This window comes from Coregonus lavaretus (assembly GCF_964263955.1).
Source record: "Coregonus lavaretus genome assembly, contig: HAP1_SCAFFOLD_1582, whole genome shotgun sequence".
In the NCBI taxonomy this organism is placed as follows: domain Eukaryota; kingdom Metazoa; phylum Chordata; class Actinopteri; order Salmoniformes; family Salmonidae; genus Coregonus; species Coregonus lavaretus.
Window position 1 is genome coordinate 29,062 of NW_028164777.1, and position 23,664 is coordinate 52,725.

The 23,664-nt window shown below is 45.6% G+C and overlaps 1 protein-coding gene across 1 annotated transcript in view; it reads right to left on the minus strand.

The window, feature by feature from the left end:
• The window catches only part of LOC311116642 (putative E3 ubiquitin-protein ligase MID2), a gene marked incomplete at its 3' end in the record, with an annotated part of 44,019 nt that extends 27,575 nt beyond the window's left edge, over positions 1 to 16,444 (minus strand). Inside the window, exon 1 of the mRNA XM_084191699.1 lies at positions 16,382 to 16,444. The remainder of the gene's footprint in view (positions 1 to 16,381) is intronic.
• Positions 16,445 to 23,664: the final 7,220 nt, after the last annotated feature.

Genomic DNA, 23,664 nt, shown 5'->3' on the forward strand with positions numbered 1-23,664 from the left:
ATGTTGTGGCACAGAGCAGTAGAGTAGAGGCACTTACAGAAGTAGCACACATGGGGAACATTTTTTAGTAGCTTAAGGTCTGGGACAAATGTTGCCTTTTATAAAACACATTTCGTGCAATTCTACGTCATTTTACACCACTGGAGTCTTTGGCACAAATGATTGTAATGACAGGCTACTTTGACACTGACAAACTGAGATCAATAAAAAATGACCTTGTCTTGAATTCATCAATAGCCTAGGAGACACATACTGTAGGCTACAATATGAGGAGGAAATTATCATTCTAAAAATGCTTTTCAGTTTTACTGACTCACTTAAACGATGCCCAGCTCACTCGCTGATGATGATGGCCGATGCGTTCATGCCAAAAAGCATATCTTTCTCTTGTTTTACTTTGTAAAACAATATTTGAAAGTTGATCAAATATTTTGGTATCCTACTGCAGACAGATTAGAGTCTTCTCTTTTCAGCAGGAGCCATTTGCTTTCCAACCTGTGTTTTTCCTGCGATTGTATTTTACAGTAAATATTGCGAAAGGCCTGTTTTGTCTTGCCGCTCGTTCCCGACTGCAGGCTATGCCTTGTTATTGGGCTACACACAATCAACAGCTAGGCTATTTTTTAAAAATAGGCTATTGATCCTCTGTGGCTAAATTATAGGCCTTCTAATGGTGTTGTAGGCTATTCTGAATTATTTAAAATGTTTTCCGAATAGTCAGCAGTAATTCTATAACTTTGGGCAAATGTATTTCAATTCATCAGGGCTGCTGCAGCACCTCCAGAAGCCTTCACGTCACGCGGCTATGATTCTATAAGGAAATAAATGATGCCGTGCAACGCTGGAGAGATGAGTTGCCGTGCAACGCTGGAGAAATGAGTTGCAGGCTCATGTCTACTAGAGCAGAGAGAGAGAGAGAGATTACAGAAAGTGAATCTCATTCTAGTTCTGTGAGAGATACAGGCGCGCTTCTCACACGGCCAGGCGTTGGTCTAAAAACAGGGCTGCCCAACTCTCTTCCTGGAGAGCTACTGTCCTGGAGGTTTTCAGTCCAACCCTAATTTAGCGTATCTGATTCAGTTAGTTAAGGTCTTGTTGAGCAGCTAATAAGTAGAATCAGGTGTGTTAAATTAGGGTTGGACTGAAAACCCACAGGATGGTAGATCTCCAGGAAGAGGGTTGGGCAGCCCTGTTCTAAAAAATATGTTACAATGTTGCGCAAACCATAAGCCCGGGCCGGCCCAACCCGAAGGAGAATTAACGAAGAGGCAACTCGAATGAACTTTGATCGCTTTTATTATAATCTTTACATAGCAAAAAGTGTCAATTATTTTTCATGCCATGAGAGGTACCGGATCCGGACAAATAGGGTACGGAACTAAAACAGAGAGGTGCCGGATCCGGACAAATAGGGTACGGAACTAAAACAGAGAGGTGCCGGATCCGGACAAATAGGGTACGGAACTAAAACAGAGAGGTGCCGGATCCGGACAAATAGGGTACGGAACTAAAACAGAGAGGTACCGGATCCTATTCCGGTGGGATCCGGCTCCAATTAAGCACTGTTCTCTCTACCGTATAACAATGAATAATAGCACTGATATTGCGATTGGGGCGGCAGGTAGCTTAGTGGTTAAGAGCGTTGTGCCAGTAACCGAAAGGTCGCTGGTTCTAATCCCCGAGCCGACTAGGTGAAAAATCTGTCGATGTGCCCTTGAGCAAGGCACTTAACCCTAATTGCTCATGTAAGTCGCTCTGGATAAGAGCGTCTGCTAAATGACAAAACATTTAAACAGAATTGCTCATCCAAGACTTAACATTTGTCCAATACAGAGGAGTTTTACTTGCTTCATTTAACAGCAGTATGTACCTAACTACCACCCAGTACTGAACATGCTGTTTTCATTCAACACAATGCAGTCCCTCTGCCTAAATGATTTATCTGAACTGTTAAACTGTGGTCCTCTGTAGCTCAGCTGGTAGAGCGCGGCGCTTGTAACGCCAAGGTAGTGGGTTCGATCCCCGGGACCACCCATACACACAAAAAAAAAAAATATGCACGCATGACTGTAAGTCGCTTTGGATAAAAGCGTCTGCTAAATGGCATATTATTTTTATTTATTTTTAAACTGAAGAATTACTGGAATCTCTGGAGTTTGGAACTCAACAGTAGAAGCAGTGATGGGTGGGATGGGGCCAGAGTCCCATGCTGCTGGGACTAACATGTCTACAGTCTCTATGGGTGGGATGGGCCCAGAGTCCCATGCTGCCATGACTAACATGTCTACAGTCTCTATGGGTGGGATGGGGCCAGAGTCCCATGCTGCCATGACTAACATGTCTACAGTCTCTATGGGTGGGATGGGCCCAGAGTCCCATGCTGCTGGGACTAACATGTCTACAGTCTCTATGGGTGGGATGGGGCCAGAGTCCCATGCTGCTGGGACTAACATGTCTACAGTCTCTATGGGTGGGATGGGGCCAGAGTCCCATGCTGCTGGGACTAACATGTCTACAGTCTCTATGGGTGGGATGGGGCCAGAGTCCCATGCTGCTGGGACTAACATGTCTACAGTCTCTATGGGTGGGATGGGCCCAGAGTCCCATGCTGCCATGACTAACATGTCTACAGTCTCTATGGGTGGGATGGGGCCAGAGTCCCATGCTGCTGGGACTAACATGTCTACAGTCTCTATGGGTGGGATGGGGCCAGAGTCCCATGCTGCTGGGCAAACATGTCTACAGTCTCTATGGGTGGGATGGGGCCCAGAGTCCCATGCTGCTGGGACTAACATGTCTACAGTCTCTATGGGTGGGATGGGGCCCAGAGTCCCATGCTGCTGGGACTAACATGTCTACAGTCTCTATGGGTGGGATGGGGCCAGAGTCCCATGCTGCTGGGCAAACATGTCTACAGTCTCTATGGGTGGGATGGGGCCAGAGTCCCATGCTGCCATGACTAACATGTCTACAGTCTCTATGGGTGGGATGGGGCCAGAGTCCCATGCTGCTGGGACTAACATGTCTACAGTCTCTATGGGTGGGATGGGGCCAGAGTCCCATGCTGCCGTGACTAACATGTCTACAGTCTCTATGGGTGGGATGGGGCCCAGAGTCCCATGCTGCCGTGACTAACATGTCTACAGTCTCGATCACTACTTTCGACCAGAGCACTATGGGTTGAAATACTGGGCTCTAGTCAAAGTGCACTATATAGGGTGCCATTTGGGACACAGTCTGAATGAGGGTAATGGGATGTCAACATGCCGGGATGTCAGATTCATGTCTGCTCTGAGGGACAGCACCTGCTGTAGAAGCCCAGACAAGACTGATCCTATTACCACCGCTGGTGCTGTGTGGTGAGAGGCTAGCTATGTCCATGTCATAGTGTGTGTGTGTGTGTGTGTGTGTGTGTGTGTGTGTGTGTGTGTGTGTCCCCTATCAGTCCCCCCGGTGCGATGCGGACTAGGCTAAACAGGATAGATAGATATCCATTTAGCTCCAACCATAACCAATTCTCCCATCAAGTTCATTCAATTTGCCATGCGGTCATAAAAAAAAAAAAAAAAAAAAACACATCTACAGAATGTCCAGCTTGTTTCAGCTGTCATATCAGAGAAATGGACACCCTATTCCCTATCCAGTGCACTGTTAGGTTGTGGCATGAAGACAGATCTCCATTCTCTGCAAGTTAACTGACAATAAAGTATTCTTCTGCTTCTTCTACTATTTTTAATAGGGTGGCATTAGAGACATATCCATTTCAGCTGTTATATCAGAGTGTGTGTACTGCACACAGAACAGTTTGTATCTCAAGGGTCAACACAGCGGTTATACAACAATAGAACCTTTTAAGGTTGATCCGTCCAACTCCCCAGACTGTCCCCTGGAGGTTTATACAACAACAACAACAACAACAACAACAGGGCAATATTGAAGCCAAACAGGGCCAGACCACACACTGTTTTCTGCCTGTCACAGTAGTGGTCCATCTCCTACTCTAACCCTCTACTGAGTACAGAGAGAGCAGGCAAACACAGGTAGTGTCCCAAATGGCACCCTATTCCCTACATAGTGCACTACTTTCGACCAGGGTCCATAGGGCTCTATAAAGTATAGTGAATAGGGTGCCACTTGGGACACAGAAAACACAGTCAGGAGGAATCTACCGTACGGTGAATTCAAACTAGAACGCTTTATAACAAGCTAGTCATCAGTACTTCTTTGTTAGGGATTGAAACACGAACAAGAAGTCTGATTTGGCTGATGTGAAACGGAGCTAAAGAGGGTTGTCATGTCATGTTAGTAGAGAGAGAAGGGGAGATACAGTAATAGCCTGCACAGCAGTAGCAGGACTGGAGCCAGGACACCCTAACCTAATCCACTCTACAGTACAGTATACAGTAGGGCTGGAGCCAGGACACCCTAACCTAATCCACTCTACAGTACAGTATACAGTAGGGCTGGAGCCAGGACACCCTAACCTAATCCACTCTACAGTAGGACTGGAGCCAGGACACCCTAACCTAATGAACTCTACAGTACAGTATACAGTAGGGCTGGAGCCAGGACACCCTAACCTAATGAACTCTACAGTACAGTATACAGTAGGGCTGGAGCCAGGACACCCTAACCTAATGAACTCTACAGTACAGTATACAGTAGGGCTGGAGCCAGGACACCCTAACCTAATCCACTCTACAGTACAGTATACAGTAGGACTGGAGCCAGGACACCCTAACCTAATGAACTCTACAGTACAGTATACAGTAGGGCTGGAGCCAGGACACCCTAACCTAATCCACTCTACAGTACAGTATACAGTAGGGCTGGAGCCAGGACACCCTAACCTAATGAACTCTACAGTACACTATACAGTAGGGCTGGAGCCAGGACACCCTAACCTAATCCACTCTACAGTACAGTATACAGTAGGACTGGAGCCAGGACACCCTAACCTAATGAACTCTACAGTACAGTATACAGTAGGACTGGAGCCAGGACACACTAACCTAATGAACTCTACAGTACAGTATACAGTAGGGCTGGAGCCAGGACACCCTAACCTAATCCACTCTACAGTACAGTATACAGTAGGACTGGAGCCAGGACACCCTAACCTAATGAACTCTACAGTACAGTATACAGTAGGGCTGGAGCCAGGACACCCTAACCTAATGAACTCTACAGTACAGTATACAGTAGGGCTGGAGCCAGGACACCCTAACCTAATCCACTCTACAGTACAGTATACAGTAGGACTGGAGCCAGGACACCCTAACCTAATCCACTCTACAGTACAGTATACAGTAGGGCTGGAGCCTGGACACCCTAACCTAATCCACTCTACAGTACAGTATACAGTAGGGCTGGAGCCAGGACACCCTAACCTAATCCACTCTACAGTAGGGCTGGAGCCAGGACACCCTAACTTAATGAACTCTACAGTACAGTAGGGCTGGAGCCAGGACACCCTAACTTAATGAACTCTACAGTACAGTAGGGCTGGAGCCAGGACACCCTAACTTAATGAACTCTACAGTACAGTATACAGCAGGGCTGGAGCCAGGACACCCTAACCTAATGAACTCTACAGTACAGTATACAGTAGGGCTGGAGCCAGGACACCCTAACCTAATCCACTCTACAGTACAGTATACAGTAGGGCTGGAGCCAGGACACCCTAACCTAATCCACTCTACAGTACAGTATACAGTAGGACTGGAGCCAGGACACCCTAACCTAATGAACTCTACAGTACAGTATACAGTAGGGCTGGAGCCAGGACACCCTAACCTAATCCACTCTACAGTACAGTATACAGTAGGGCTGGAGCCAGGACACCCTAACCTAATCCACTCTACAGTACAGTATACAGTAGGGCTGGAGCCAGGACACCCTAACCTAATCCACTCTACAGTACAGTATACAGTAGGACTGGAGCCAGGACACCCTAACCTAATCCACTCTACAGTACAGTATACAGTAGGGCTGGAGCCAGGACACCCTAACCTAATGAACTCTACAGTACAGTATACAGTAGGGCTGGAGCCAGGACACCCTAACCTAATGAACTCTACAGTAGGGCTGGAGCCAGGACACCCTAACCTAATGAACTCTACAGTAGGGCTGGAGCCAGGACACCCTAACCTAATCCACTCTACAGTACAGTATACAGTAGGACTGGAGCCAGGACACCCTAACCTAATGAACTCTACAGTACAGTATACAGTAGGGCTGGAGCCAGGACACCCTTACCTAATCCACTCTACAGTACAGTATACAGTAGGACTGGAGCCAGGACACCCTAACCTAATCCACTCTACAGTACAGTATACAGTAGGGCTGGAGCCAGGACACCCTAACCTAATGAACTCTACAGTACAGTATACAGTAGGACTGGAGCCAGGACACCCTAACCTAATGAACTCTACAGTAGGGCTGGAGCCAGGACACCCTAACCTAATGAACTCTACAGTACAGTATACAGTAGGGCTGGAGCCAGGACACCCTAACCTAATGAACTCTACAGTAGGGCTGGAGCCAGGACACCCTAACCGAATCCACTCTACAGTACAGTATACAGTAGGACTGGAGCCAGGACACCCTAACCTAATGAACTCTACAGTACAGTATACAGTAGGACTGGAGCCAGGACACCCTAGCCTAATCCACTCTACAGTAGGACTGGAGCCAGGACACCCTAACCTAATCCACTCTACAGTAGAGCTGGAGTCAGGACACCCTAACCTAATGAACTCTACAGTACAGTATACAGTAGGGCTGGAGCCAGGACACCCTAACCTAATGAACTCTACAGTACAGTATACAGTAGGGCTGGAGCCAGGACACCCTAACCTAATGAACTCTACAGTAGGGCTGGAGCCAGGACACCCTAACCTAATGAACTCTACAGTACAGTATACAGTAGGGCTGGAGCCAGGACACCCTAACCTAATGAACTCTACAGTAGGGCTGGAGCCAGGACACCCTAACCGAATCCACTCTACAGTACAGTATACAGTAGGACTGGAGCCAGGACACCCTAACCTAATGAACTCTACAGTACAGTATACAGTAGGGCTGGAGCCAGGACACCCTAACCTAATCCACTCTACAGTACAGTATACAGTAGAGCTGGAGCCAGGACACCCTAACCTAATGAACTCTACAGTACAGTATACAGTAGGGCTGGAGCCAGGACACCCTAACCTAATGAACTCTACAGTACAGTATACAGTAGGGCTGGAGCCAGGACACCCTAACCTAATGAACTCTACAGTAGGGCTGGAGCCAGGACACCCTAACCTAATGAACTCTACAGTACAGTATACAGTAGGGCTGGAGCCAGGACACCCTAACCTAATGAACTCTACAGTACAGTATACAGTAGGGCTGGAGCCAGGACACCCTAACCTAATCCACTATACAGTACAGTATACAGTAGGACTGGAGCCAGGACACCCTAACCTAATCCACTCTACAGTACAGTATACAGTAGGGCTGGAGCCAGGACACCCTAACCTAATCCACTCTACAGTACAGTATACAGTAGGGCTGGAGCCAGGACACCCTAACCTAATGAACTCTACAGTACAGTATACAGGTTGACTGGAGCCAGGACACCCTAACCTAATGAACTCTACAGTACAGTATACAGTAGGGCTGGAGCCAGGACACCCTAACCTAATGAACTCTACAGTAGGGCTGGAGCCAGGACACCCTAACCTAATCCACTCTACAGTACAGTATACAGTAGGGCTGGAGCCAGGACACCCTAACCTAATGAACTCTACAGTACAGTATACAGGTTGACTGGAGCCAGGACACCCTAACCTAACCCACTCTACAGTACAGTATACAGTAGGGCTGGAGCCAGGACACCCTAACCTAATCCACTCTACAGTACAGTATACAGTAGGACTGGAGCCAGGACACCCTAACCTAATGAACTCTACAGTACAGTATACAGTAGGGCTGGAGCCAGGACACCCTAACCTAATGAACTCTACAGTACAGTATACAGTAGGGCTGGAGCCAGGACACCCTAACCTAATGAACTCTACAGTAGGGCTGGAGCCAGGACACCCTAACCTAATGAACTCTACAGTACAGTATACAGTAGGGCTGGAGCCAGGACACCCTAACCTAATGAACTCTACAGTAGGGCTGGAGCCAGGACACCCTAACCTAATCCACTCTACAGTACAGTATACAGTAGGACTGGAGCCAGGACACCCTAACCTAATCCACTCTACAGTAGGACTGGAGCCAGGACACCCTAACCTAATGAACTCTACAGTACAGTATACAGTAGGGCTGGAGCCAGGACACCCTTACCTAATCCACTCTACAGTACATTATACAGTAGGGCTGGAGCCAGGACACCCTAACCTAATCCACTCTACAGTACAGTATAAAGTAGGGCTGGAGCCAGGACACCCTAACCTAATGAACTCTACAGTACAGTATACAGTAGGGCTGGAGCCAGGACACCCTAACCTAATGAACTCTACAGTACAGTATACAGTAGGGCTGGAGCCAGGACACCCTAACCTAATCCACTCTACAGTACAGTATACAGTAGGGCTGGAGCCAGGACACCCTAACCTAATCCACTCTACAGTACAGTATACAGTAGGACTGGAGCCAGGACACCCTAACCTAATCCACTCTACAGTACAGTATACAGTAGGGCTGGAGCCAGGACACCCTAACCTAATGAACTCTACAGTACAGTATACAGTAGGGCTGGAGCCAGGACACCCTAACCTAATCCACTCTACAGTAGGGCTGGAGCCAGGACACCCTAACCTAATGAACTCTACAGTACAGTATACAGTAGTACTGGAGCCAGGACACCTTAACCTAATGAACTCTACAGTAGGGCTGGAGCCAGGACACCTTAACCTAATGAACTCTACAGTAGGGCTGGAGCCAGGACACCCTAACCTAATGAACTCTACAGTACAGTATACAGTAGGGCTGGAGCCAGGACACCCTAACCTAATGAACTCTACAGTAGGGCTGGAGCCAGGACACCCTAACCTAATCCACTCTACAGTAGGACTGGAGCCAGGACACCCTAACCTAATCCACTCTACAGTAGGACTGGAGCCTGGACACCCTAACCTAATGAACTCTACAGTACAGTATACAGTAGGGCTGGAGCCAGGACACCCTAACCTAATGAACTCTACAGTACAGTATACAGTAGGGCTGGAGCCAGGACACCCTAACCTAATCCACTCTACAGTACAGTATACAGTAGGACTGGAGCCAGGACACCCTAACCTAATGAACTCTACAGTACAGTATACAGTAGGGCTGGAGCCAGGACACCCTAACCTAATCCACTCTACAGTACAGTATACAGTAGGACTGGAGCCAGGACACCCTAACCTAATGAACTCTACAGTACAGTATACAGTAGGGCTGGAGCCAGGACACCCTAACCTAATCCACTCTACAGTACAGTATACAGTAGGGCTGGAGCCAGGACACCCTAACCTAATGAACTCTACAGTACAGTATACAGTAGGGTTGGAGCCAGGACACCCTAACCTAATCCACTCTACAGCAGGGCTGGAGCCAGGACACCCTAACCTAATGAATTCTACAGTACAGTATACAGTAGGGCTGGAGCCAGGACACCCTAACCTAATGAACTCTACAGTACAGTATACAGTAGGACTGGAGCCAGGACACCCTAACCTAATCCACTCTACAGTACAGTATACAGTAGGGTTGGAGCCAGGACACCCTAACCTAATCCACTCTACAGCAGGGCTGGAGCCAGGACACCCTAACCTAATCCACTCTACAGTACAGTATACAGTAGGGCTGGAGCCAGCACACCCTAACCTAATGAACTCTACAGTACAGTATACAGTAGGGCTGGAGCCAGGACACCCTAACCTAATCCACTCTACAGTACAGTATACAGTAGGGCTGGAGCCAGGACACCCTAACCTAATGAATTCTACAGTACAGTATACAGTAGGGTTGGAGCCAGGACACCCTAACCTAATCCACTCTACAGTAGGGCTGGAGCCAGGACACCCTAACCTAATCCACTCTACAGTACAGTATACAGTAGGGCTGGAGCCAGGACACCCTAATCTAATGAACTCTACAGTACAGTATACAGTAGGGCTGGAGCCAGGACACCCTAACCTAATGAACTCTACAGTACAGTATACAGTAGGGCTGGAGCCAGGACACCCTAACCTAATCCACTCTACAGTACAGTATACAGTAGGACTGGAGCCAGGACACCCTAACCTAATGAACTCTACAGTACAGTATACAGTAGGGCTGGAGCCAGGACACCCTAACCTAATGAACTCTACAGTACAGTATACAGTAGGGCTGGAGCCAGGACACCCTAACCTAATGAACTCTACAGTACAGTATACAGTAGGGCTGGAGCCAGGACACCCTAACCTAATCCACTCTACAGTACAGTATACAGTAGGACTGGAGCCAGGACACCCTAACCTAATCCACTCTACAGTACAGTATACAGTAGGGCTGGAGCCAGGACACCCTAACCTAATCCACTCTACAGTACAGTATACAGTAGAGCTGGAGCCTGGACACCCTAACCTAATGAACTCTACAGTACAGTATACAGTAGGGCTGGAGCCAGGACACCCTTACCTAATCCACTCTACAGTACAGTATACAGTAGGACTGGAGCCAGGACACCCTAACCTAATCCACTCTACAGTAGGACTGGAGCCAGGACACCCTAACCTAATGAACTCTACAGTACAGTATACAGTAGGACTGGAGCCAGGACACCCTAACCTAATCCACTCTACAGTACAGTATACAGTAGAGCTGGAGCCAGGACACCCTAACCTAATGAACTCTACAGTACAGTATACAGTAGGGCTGGAGCCAGGACACCCTAACCTAATGAACTCTACAGTACAGTATACAGTAGGGCTGGAGCCAGGACACCCTAACCTAATGAACTCTACAGTACAGTATACAGTAGGGCTGGAGCCAGGACACCCTAACCTAATGAACTCTACAGTACAGTATACAGTAGGACTGGAGCCAGGACACCCTAACCTAATGAACTCTACAGTACAGTATACAGTAGGGCTGGAGCCAGGACACCCTAACCTAATGAACTCTACAGTACAGTATACAGTAGGACTGGAGCCAGGACACCCTAACCTAATCCACTCTACAGTACAGTATACAGTAGGGCTGGAGCCAGGACACCCTAACCTAATCCACTCTACAGTACAGTATACAGTAGGGCTGGAGCCAGGACACCCTAACCTAATCCACTCTACAGTACAGTATACAGTAGGGCTGGAGCCAGGACACCCTAACCTAATCCACTCTACAGTACAGTATACAGTAGGACTGGAGCCAGGACACCCTAACCTAATCCACTCTACAGTACAGTATACAGTAGGGCTGGAGCCAGGACACCCTAACCTAATCCACTCTACAGTACAGTATACAGTAGGGCTGGAGCCAGGACACCCTAACCTAATCCACTCTACAGTACAGTATACAGTAGGGCTGGAGCCAGGACACCCTAACCTAATCCACTCTACAGTACAGTATACAGTAGGGCTGGAGCCAGGACACCCTAACCTAATCCACTCTACAGTAGGGCTGGAGCCAGGACACCCTAACCCAATCCACTCTACAGTAGGACTGGAGCCAGGACACCCTAACCTAATCCACTCTACAGTAGGACTGGAGTCAGGACACCCTAACCTAATGAACTCTACAGTACAGTATACAGTAGGGCTGGAGCCAGGACACCCTAACCTAATGAACTCTACAGTACAGTATACAGTAGGACTGGAGCCAGGACACCCTAACCTAATGAACTCTACAGTACAGTATACAGTAGGACTGGAGCCAGGACACCCTAACCTAATGAACTCTACAGTACAGTATACAGTAGGACTGGAGCCAGGACACCCTAACCTAATCCACTCTACAGTAGGGCTGGAGCCAGGACACCCTAACCCAATCCACTCTACAGTAGGACTGGAGCCAGGACACCCTAACCTAATCCACTCTACAGTACAGTATGCTGTTGCCTCTTTAGACAGACACTGATTGGCTGTTATGGGCTGTTGGGGCTACTGAATTCGGTTAGTTTCTCTCTCAGACTTTCCTGAGATGAGAGATATAATGATACATTCCATCTAGAAATACTGTATGACCTGCTTGGTAGTAAAACAGCACTCTGATGCAGCAGGCTGCAGTAAATAGGCCAGGTTAATAGGCCAGGATAAAAGGCCAGGATAATAGGCCAGGATAAAAGGCCAGGATAATAGGCCAGGATAAAAGGCCAGGATAATAGGCCAGGATAATAGGCCAGGATAAAAGGCCAGGATAATAGGCCAGGATAAAAGGCCAGGATAATAGGCCAGGATAAAAGGCCAGGATAATAGGCCAGGATAATAGGCTAGGATAAAAGGCCAGGATAATAGGCCAGGATAAAAGGCCAGGATAAAAGGCCAGGATAAAAGGCCAGGATAATAGGCCAGGATAATAGGCCAGGATAATAGGCCAGGATAAAAGGCCAGGATAATAGGCCAGGATAATAGGCCAGGATAAAAGGCCAGGTTAAAAGGTCCATTTGAAGAAGAAAGAAAACAGAAAGAGAAAAGCGCCTGTAACCATAAGGGACCACAGTACATTTCATTATTTTTATTCAATTCAACATTATTTTAAAAATGTTATTAAAGCATTGGCTGTAAGTTTTGACATATTATACTGTAGGGCATGCAACAGTATCATGTTAATCCTCCAGATATGCATCACATCATGAGAGCTGCTAATATGATTTTCTACTCAAATCCATTTTTACATTTATGTCATATAGCAGACGCTCTTATCCAGAGCTACTTACAGTTAGTGAGTGCATACATTTTTCATACTGGCCCCCCCCGTGGGAAACGAACCCACAACCCTGGCGTTGCAAGCGCAAATGCTCTACCAACTGAGCTACAGGGGAATACCCATAAGGTATCCAATACTTCAACATCACAACATTGTCTAGATCCGTTTATTTTTTTTATTTTTTTCAAATATTTTTATTTTTTACTTTATTTAACCAGAAAAAGACCCTTGAGGTTAGAAACCTCTTTTGGGAGGGGGCCAGTCAGTACACTCAGCACAACACAACACAACACATTAAAACAATTACAATGGTCAATCTTATTATTATATTGTTGAGCCCATGTAAAGCATGATATATTGACGTGAGAGAATTAGATCTATACGTCAAATTCAAATCAACATGACATTTTCAACGTGAGCGTTGTGCCACTGCCAGCGACCGTACAGTACTGAGCAGTGGAACCCGGATAATTTTCTCGCCACAGATTTATTACAGGGCTTGCTCTGCTGACTGTATGAGTTTTGATTTTCAAAGTCAAACCGTGAGCTGAGCTCGATTGCTTATCAAAATGTCGTGAATGAACAGAATATTTTAGGAACATCAGACATACGCTTTGATTTACATCTTCAGGAATGCAAAAGACAAGTCGCCGGAACTGTCCAGTAGCCTATCCCCAAAGGCCTGCAGATGGCGATATGGAGTCGTTTTCATCGTACCGTCCAAACGCATTATATGCAGCCGGCGATACATTACATTTACATTTACATTTTAGTCATTTAGCAGACGCTCTTATCCAGAGCGACTTACAGTTAGTGAGTGCATACATTATTTTTTATTTTTTCATACTGCCCCCCCCCCCGTGGGAATCGAACCCACAACCCTGGCGTTGCACATACTGTATACATTTATTGGCAGACATATTGTATTTGCTGGACAGCATGAGTTGCAAGTTGTCAAAAAAAAAACATCACATTTCAACCCTTAAATTGGCAGAGATTTGTGTCTCGTATCCTAAAATAATTAAGTGATCTTGTCTTAGTTCTCAAGCATTGTACATTTTACATTTTAGTTATTTAGCAGACGCTCTTATCCAGAGCGACTTACAGTTAGTGAGTGCATACATTTTCATACTGGCCCCCCGTGGGAAACGAACCCACAACCCTGGTGTTGCAAGCGCCATGCCCTACCAACTGAGCTACACGGGACTAATACGTTGGTCTCTTGCAGTGCAATAGGATGATGGGCTTCATGCAATAGGATGATGGGCTTCATGCAATAGGATGATGGGCTTCATGCAATAGGATGATGGGCTTCATGCAATAGGATGATGGGCTTCATGCAATAGGATGATGGGCTTCATGCAATAGGATGATGGGCTTCATGCAATAGGATGATGGGCTTCATGCAATAGGATGATGGGCTTCATGCAATAGGATGATGGGCTTCATGCAATAGGATGATGGGCTTCATGCAATAGGATGATGGGCTTCATGCAATAGGATGATGGGCTTCATGCAATAGGATGATGGGCTTCATGCAATAGGATGATGGGGCTTCATCCCAAATGGCACCCAATTCCCTACATTCGTATCCCTCGTGGACTGGTTCGTACCTTAAACATTCTCCATTCAGGTTGCATAGGCTTCGACTTCCTCTTTAACTTTATTTAAATTGCGAGAAGGAGAACATTTGGGGGTTAATATGCGGACTTTCCTTACGAGACACCGTTTTCCACCGCCATGCTAGAGTGGCTAAATGCTAATCCCGGATGTTGTGTAATCATGTTCAGCCAATCAGGTTGAAACTATCAGACCAGGGGTTCTTTTTAGCAGCATCACATTAGTGGAAACCAAGACTGTTCTCAGGGCAGAGACCTGGTCGTAGCTAGATACGGAACTCCCGAGTGGCGCAGTGGTCTAAGGCACTGCATCGCTGTGCCACTAGAGATCCTGGTTCGAATCCAGTGCGCTCTGTTGTAGCCGGCCGCGACCAATTGGCCCAGCGGCAGGGACTGTAGCTCAGTTGGTAGAGCATGGCGTTTGCAACGCCAGGGTTGTGGGTTCGATTCCCACGGGGGGCCAGTATGAAAAATCCAAAAAAAAATGATGTATGCACTCACTAACTGTAAGTCGCTCTGGATAAGTGGTGGTCCTCTGTAGCTCAGCTGGTAGAGCACGGCGCTTGTAACGCCAAGGTAGTGGGTTCGATCCCCGGGACCACCCATACACAAAAATGTATGCACGCACGACTGTAAGTCGCTTTGGATAAAAGCGTCTGCTAAATGGCATATTATTTTTTTTTTTTTTTTTTTTTATAAGAGCGTCTGCTAAATGACTAAAATGTAAAAAGTGTTTGAGTCAGGTCGGGGAGAATTCTTGCATTTGAGCTAACCATTTTCTTAACCTGCTACGAAAAAGTCACTTCTGCTAGTCAAACCGGCAGACCTGCCCTGATAATAGTCTTGGTTTCCACTAATGTGATACAGGTTAGGGGTGAAAAATACAGACTGGCTGAACACAACATCTGTGATTAGCATTTAGTCACTAGAATGGTGGTAGAAAATGATGTTTCATAAGGAAAGTATGCATATTTTCCTGGGGATTTTCCCACCATTAAAAACAGTTAAGTAGGAAATCGATGCCTATGCAGCCTGAATTGTGAATATTTTAGGTATGAACTGGTCCACGAGTGGTACGAATGTAGCCTATTGCCGGCTGCATACAATGCGTTTGGACGGTAAGATGAAAATTACTCAATATCGCCGGCTGCCGGCCTTTGGGCTAACAGTAGCTTATGTTCAGAGTCAGACAACAGGGCTATTGTCCACTAAATGGCACATCATGACAAACCACACATTCCAAAGGCACGGGACGATAACAGCTAGCTATTGACTCATTATATTCTATTGATCATTGGAATGACAGCGGTTAGCCATAATTGCCACTGTTAATCAAATGACAGTCCGTCTATGCGTAATGGCACAAATCATTAGCCCACATAGCATACACGTGCAATAGGATTGTTGTTTGTTTCGTTCATAGGCTATAGGCTACCGTAGGCTATGGAAGCCAGAACAACAACCGATCAACACAATGCTTCGATTGCCAAAACAAACACTGGATCCAGCGGAACTTTAGAACATCTATTAAGAACACAATATGAGAAAGTTCTATTCCAATCGGTCTATTTAAAGTTATAATGCATTCCGGTTAACATTATTTCAATAACAGCCAGCATACCTCTGACATAGCCTATTCATTTTGATTGTCTCAACTCTTTCCACTGATTCAGATCCTCTCTCACACAAAGCGAAAGAGCAACCCAAATAGGAGAAGGTTACGCAGTGATTTCCAAATAATAGCTAAAGTAGCCTACTTTCTTCTCCCAGTTCAATTCTCAGACTTGCGTTTCCCCACCAAGCACTGCAGAATAAACCTGAAACCGACCAACACTCACTGAGACAGCGCGATGGGAGGGGTTAGAGGTACCTACCAGCTTTATATGCCCAACATTATTTTCTTCTGTCATCTTGAAACAGTCGAAAACGAAGTTAAGAAACACTTGGATCGAACAGAAGTGGAAGAGCCCCGGTTGTGACACAAACAGTGTCGCTCTGCTATGTTCTGTTCCGCTGGCTCTCGACGCAAGCAACGGCGAACCTCCCTGGCTGCGCAATCACTCACCGTCCGTGAAAGCTCACAGGCTTGAATATTTAACTTTAGAAAAATGAGAGAGCTGCTAAGAGAGAGAGAGAGAGAGAGAGAGAGAGAGAGAGAGAGAAGAGGCAGACAATCACAGGAAAGCGGCTCCTCCTACCAATAAAATGCGAAAAGCCTAAACGACAGAACTGATCAACAAGCGCAGCGCAGCGCAGGCAGGCGGGCTGCTCCTAGCCTACATACACTTGTCAGTAGAGAGATGAGCTGGAACCAACCCCTAACCTCCCCATCACTGTAAATGTCAAATTCATGGATTTGATGGGATCGTTAACGACAATGTAATTCCCTCGTCCTCTAATAATGATGATAGGTCTAGGGCAGGCTACTCGCCCGTTTTCTAATCTAACTCTACTGTATGATGCAATGAAAGGTAATAATTTGTTGAAGCTTAAGGCAGTTCCATATAGTGCCTCCTGTTGACTCATTCATATGATTATGAGCTTGTTAAATACATTGTTTAGAATAGAGTATAGCCAATATTGTAATAATAATAATAATTATAATAACAGAATAGAAAATAAAATAACTTAATGTTTGGGAGATTTCAAATGAATTTACAAGTGTTTCAATTTCGTTTTTATAATATTAGAATATGTTCTAGAAAATTGCCCAAATATAGCCCCTAGTGTATATTGAGGGAGTCTGTGTCTGTAGTTTGTCCACATACAGTATCTCACTACAGTGTCTGTACTTTGTCCACATACAGTATCTCACTACAGTGTCTGTACTTTGTCCACATACAGTATCTCACTACAGTGTCTGTACTTTGTCCACATGTCCACTCTACAAAGTGAGAGTGGAAACAATGTAAGTGATTAGGGTCACCACTGTTTTCCAGCACAGTGCTTTGAGTCGAATAAGCTGCAAGTCCTGCCTCTTTCCGACTCAACGATGAGAGAATTAACACAGCCACACTCCAACACACCCCAGTCACACTCCAACACACCCCAGTCACACTCCAACACACCCCAGCCACACTCCAACACACCCCAGTCACACTCCAACACACCCCAGTCACACTCCAACACACCCCAGTCACACTCCAACACACCCCAGTCACACTCCAACACACCCCAATCACACTCCAACACACCCCAGTCACACTCCAACACATCCCAGCCACACTCCAACACACCCCAGTCACACTCCAACACACCCCAGTCACACTCCAACACACCCCAGTCACACTCCAACACACCCCAGTCACACTCCAACACACCCCAGTCACACTCCAACACACCCCAGTCACACTCCAACACACTCCAACACACCCCAGTCACACTCCAACACACCCCAGTCACACTCCAACACACCCCAGTCACACTCCAACACACCCCAGTCACACTCCAACACACCCCAGTCACACTCCAACACACCCCAGTCACACTCCAACACACCCCAGTCACACTCCAACACACCCCAGTCACACTCCAACACACCCCAGTCACACTCCAACACATCCCAGTCACACTCCAACACACCCCAGTCACACTCCAACACACCCCAGTCACACTCCAACACACCCCAGTCACACTCCAACACACCCCAGTCACACTCCAACACACCCCAGTCACACTCCAACACACCCCAGTCACAATACAATGCTGAGCTCTGGGTCCCCATAGGCTCTGCGTTTGATAATGTGTCATTCTCCATTCTTCATAGGAAAATAACTTGCACATTTGAGTTTGCTTGTTGCAGGTGCGTGGGAATACGTCGGTGATATCTTAAATGCTCTGATGAAGGCCAAGAGGCAGATATAGGTCTACTAAAGCTGAACTAGACAGTGATACTGACAACAGGTCTACTAGACAGTGATACTGACAACAGGTCTACTAGACAGTGATACTGACAACAGGTCTACTAGACAGTGATACTGACAACAGGTCTACTAGACAGTGATACTGACAACATATCTACTAGACAGTGATACTGACAACAGGTCTACTAGACAGTGATACTGACAACAGATCTAATAGACAGTGATACTGACAACAGATCTACTAGACAGTGATACTGACAACAGATCTACTAGACAGTGATACTGACAACATATCTACTAGACAGTGATACTGACAACAGATCTACTAGACAGTGATACTGACAACAGATCTACTAGACAGTGATACTGACAACAGATCTACTAGACAGTGATACTGACAACAGGTCTACTAGACAGTGATACTGACAACAGATCTACTAGACAGTGATACTGACAACAGATCTACTAGACAGTGATACTGACAACAGGTCTACTAGACAGTGATACTGACAACAGATCTACTAGACAGTGATACTGACAACAGATCTACTAGACAGTGATACTGACAACAGATCTACTAGACAGTGATACTGACAACAGATCTACTAGATAGTGATACTGACAACAGATCTACTAGACAGTGATACTGACAACAGATCTACTAGACAGTGATACTGACAACAGATCTACTAGACAGTGATACTGACAACAGATCTACTAGACAGTGATACTGACAACAGATCTACTAGACAGTGATACTGACAACATATCTATTAGACAGTGATACTGACAACAGATCTACTAGACAGTGATACTGCCAACAGATCTACTAGACAGTGATACTGACAACAGATCTACTAGACAGTGATACTGCCAACAGATCTACTAGACAGTGATACTGACAACAGATCTACTAGACAGTGATACTGACAACATATCTACTAGACAGTGATACTGACAACAGATCTACTAGACAGTGATACTGACAACATATCTACTAGACAGTGATACTGACAACAGATCTACTAGACAGTGATACTGACAACATATCTACTAGACAGTGATACTGACAACAGATCTACTAGACAGTGATACTGACAACATATCTACTAGACAGTGATACTGACAACAGATCTACTAGACAGTGATACTGACAACAGGTCTACTAGACAGTGATACTGACAACAGATCTACTAGACAGTGATACTGACAACATATCTACTAGACAGTGATACTGACAACAGATCTACTAGACAGTGATACTGACAACATATCTATTAGACAGTGATACTGACAACAGATCTACTAGACAGTGATACTGACAACAGATCTACTAGACAGTGATACTGACAACAGATCTACTAGACAGTGATACTGACAACATATCTATTAGACAGTGATACTGACAACATATCTACTAGACAGTGATACTGACAACAGGTCTACTAGACAGTGATACTGACAACAGATCTACTAGACAGTGATACTGACAACAGGTCTACTAGACAGTGATACTGACAACAGATCTACTAGACAGTGATACTGACAACAGGTCTATTAGACAGTGATACTGACAACAGATCTACTAGACAGTGATACTGACAACAGGTCTATTAGACAGTGATACTGACAACAGATCTACTAGACAGTGATACTGACAACAGATCTACTAGACAGTGATACTGACAACAGATCTACTAGACAGTGATACTGACAACAGGTCTATTAGACAGTGATACTGACAACAGATCTACTAGACAGTGATACTGACAACAGATCTACTAGACAGTGATACTGACAACAGATCTACTAGACAGTGATACTGACAACAGGTCTACTAGACAGTGATACTGACAACAGATCTACTAGACAGTGATACTGACAACATATCTACTAGACAGTGATACTGACAACAGGTCTACTAGACAGTGATACTGACAACAGATCTACTAGACAGTGATACTGACAACAGATCTACTAGACAGTGATACTGACAACAGATCTACTAGACAGTGATACTGACAACAGATCTACTAGACAGTGATACTGACAACAGATCTACTAGACAGTGATACTGACAACAGATCTACTAGACAGTGATACTGACAAAAGATCTACTAGACAGTGATACTGACAACAGATCTACTAGACAGTGATACTGACAACATATATACTAGACAGTGATACTGACAACAGATCTACTAGACAGTGATACTGACAACAGATCTACTAGACAGTGATACTGACAACAGATCTACTAGACAGTGATACTGACAACAGATCTACTAGACAGTGATACTGACAACAGATCTACTAGACAGTGATACTGACAACAGGTCTACTAGACAGTGATACTGACAACAGGTCTACTAGACAGTGATACTGACAACAGATCTACTAGACAGTGATACTGACAACAGATCTACTAGACAGTGATACTGACAACAGATCTACTAGACAGTGATACTGACAACAGGTCTACTAGACAGTGATACTGACAACAGGTCTACTAAATCTGAACTAGACAGGGATACTGACAACAGCAGTGTGTTGGTTTTTCTTTCTTTTCTTTTAGAAATTAATTCTTAAAATGGAATCAGAACTTCTATCCAGCAGGATATGTAATTAAAACAAATGTAAACTATTATATGCAATGCCTTTGCATGGGAATGTGATCATGTCTGTTCTTTAAAAAATCTCAATTAAACTGAACTAGGGCTGACCCCAATTAGTCGACTGGTCGATTGTTTGATCGACCAAGATTATATTTTGTCGAGCAGAAGCAAATACTGAACGAAAATATAAACGCAACATGCAACAATTTCAACGATTTTACTGAGTTACAGTTCATATTAGGAAATCAGTCAATTGAAATAAATTAGGCCCTAATCTATGGATTCCACATGAATGGGCAGGGGCGCAGCCATGGATGGGCCAGGGAGGGCATAGGCCCACCAACTTGGGGGCCAGGCCCACCCACTGGGGAGCCAGGCCCAGCCACAGGGGAGCCAGGCCCAGCCACAGGGGAGCCAGGCCCACCCACTGGGGAGCCAGGCCCAGCCAGTCAGAATGAGTTTTTCCCCACAACAGGGCTTCATAACAGTCAGAATTACTCCTCAGTTTCATCAGCTGTCCTGGTGGCTGGTCTCAGACGATCCCGCAGGTGAAGAATTCGGATGTGGAGGTCCTGGGCTGGCGTGGTTATACGTGGTCATTGGTTTTGAAGCCGGTTAGATGTACTGCCAAAATCTCTAAAACAACGTTGGATGCGGTTTATGGTAGATAAATGAACATCAAATTCTCTGGCAACAGCTCTGGTGGACATTCCTGCAGTCAGCATGCAAATTGGTAGTTGAGGTACATATTACCTCAACTACCAACGCTGCTGCTACTCTGTTTATTATCTATCCTGATTGACTAGTTACTTTTATCCCTACCTACATGTACATATTACCTCAACTACCAACGCTGCTGCTACTCTGTTTATTATCTATCCTGATTGACTAGTTACTTTTACCCCTACCTACATGTACATATTACCTCAACTACCAACGCTGCTGCTACTCTGTTTATTATCTATCCTGATTGACTAGTCACTTTTACCCCTACCTACATGTACATATTACCTCAACTACCAACGCTGCTGCTACTCTGTTTATTATCTATCCTGATTGACTAGTCACTTTTACCCCTACCTACATGTACATATTACCTCAACTACCAACGCTGCTGCTACTCTGTTTATTATCTATCCTGATTGACTAGTCACTTTTACCCCTACCTACATGTACATATTACCTCAACTACCAACGCTGCTGCTACTCTGTTTATTATCTATCCTGATTGACTAGTCACTTTTACCCCTACCTACATGTACATATTACCTCAACTACCAACGCTGCTGCTACTCTGTTTATTATCTATCCTGATTGACTAGTCACTTTTACCCCTACCTACATGTACATATTACCTCAATTACCTCAACTACCTTGTACCCCTGCACATTGACTTGGTACTGGTACTCCTTGTATATAGCCTTGTTATTTTATTGTGTTACTATTTCCTTTTTTGATTTGGCAAATATTTCGTACTTTTCAGCTCTGCATTGTTGGGAAAAGGGCTCATAAGTTAAGCATTTCACGTTAAAGTCTACACCTGTTGTAATTGGCACATGTATTACAAATAAAATGCGATTTGATTTGATTTCATGTGAAGACAAAACACAGCCTGCAGCCAAGTAGGCTACGATCCTCTCTCCTTCAACACTTAAAGAACACTGGCAAGGCCAGGTACAAATACCTTGAGCTAATCCCTGGGCAAAACCATTGCCTCAACAAGCAGGGGTGCACGTAACCAAAAATACAGAAAAAAGGGGTGCCCGCTTCTCGAGCATCCAAGGATATACACTCACGTGTCTGGGGGCCCCTCATAGTAGAGCAGGGACGTGTCTGGGGGCCCCTCATAGTAGAACATGGACGTGTCTGGGGGCCCCTCATAGTAGAACATGGACTTGTCTGGGGGCCCCTCATAGTAGAACATGGACGTGTCTGGGGGCCCCTCATAGTAGAGCATGGTCGTGTACGAGAGGAACCCCAAGAAGAGGCGCCAAACACAAGACAACCACAAGTTAACCTAACGTAGCAGGACGTAAAATAAGCACCTGAATCTAGTTCCCCTACAAACCGGGGGAGGTTCTCTTCTGCACTGTTCAACCAATCCAGTAAATGTGGAGGAGGAGTTAAGATGGAGGGTCGCCTTGTTAACGTCCAAAAGCGGAGGTCACGTCGCAGGCTCTCTTTCCATTTCCCCTGAAAACATCCACAAGGTGGTGAGCGCTGGAAATGAATCCACAGATTAAAGGAAATAATTATAGAGTAGTAAACTGGTGCAATTGGTAGCAATACGGGGAGCAATGATACACGTTTATACAACATTAAAAATCTCTAGAAAAGCAGGAGCAAGTAGTATTTAATTCAAGACCATAGAAGGGAGAGTAGGTCTTGAGGTCTGGCGCGAGTGTGATGGCCACAGGCAGGAAGGCCCCCTAAACCTGTGCTATCACAATAAGTAGCAATCGATTTCTCAAATAAGTGTATAACTAAATAATCATTGCCGGGCTAGATATGATATATTATACTCCACTGTATAGGGTCTATAGGTTTGAGGTCCATCATTCCCCGTGTCAGACAGGTGCAAATGTCTCAGTCTGCCCCTGTCCATAGAACTCTCATTAGGGCTGCCAAGAAGACACACACGGTGCGATGGAGAACGACCCACTGTGCTACACAATTAGC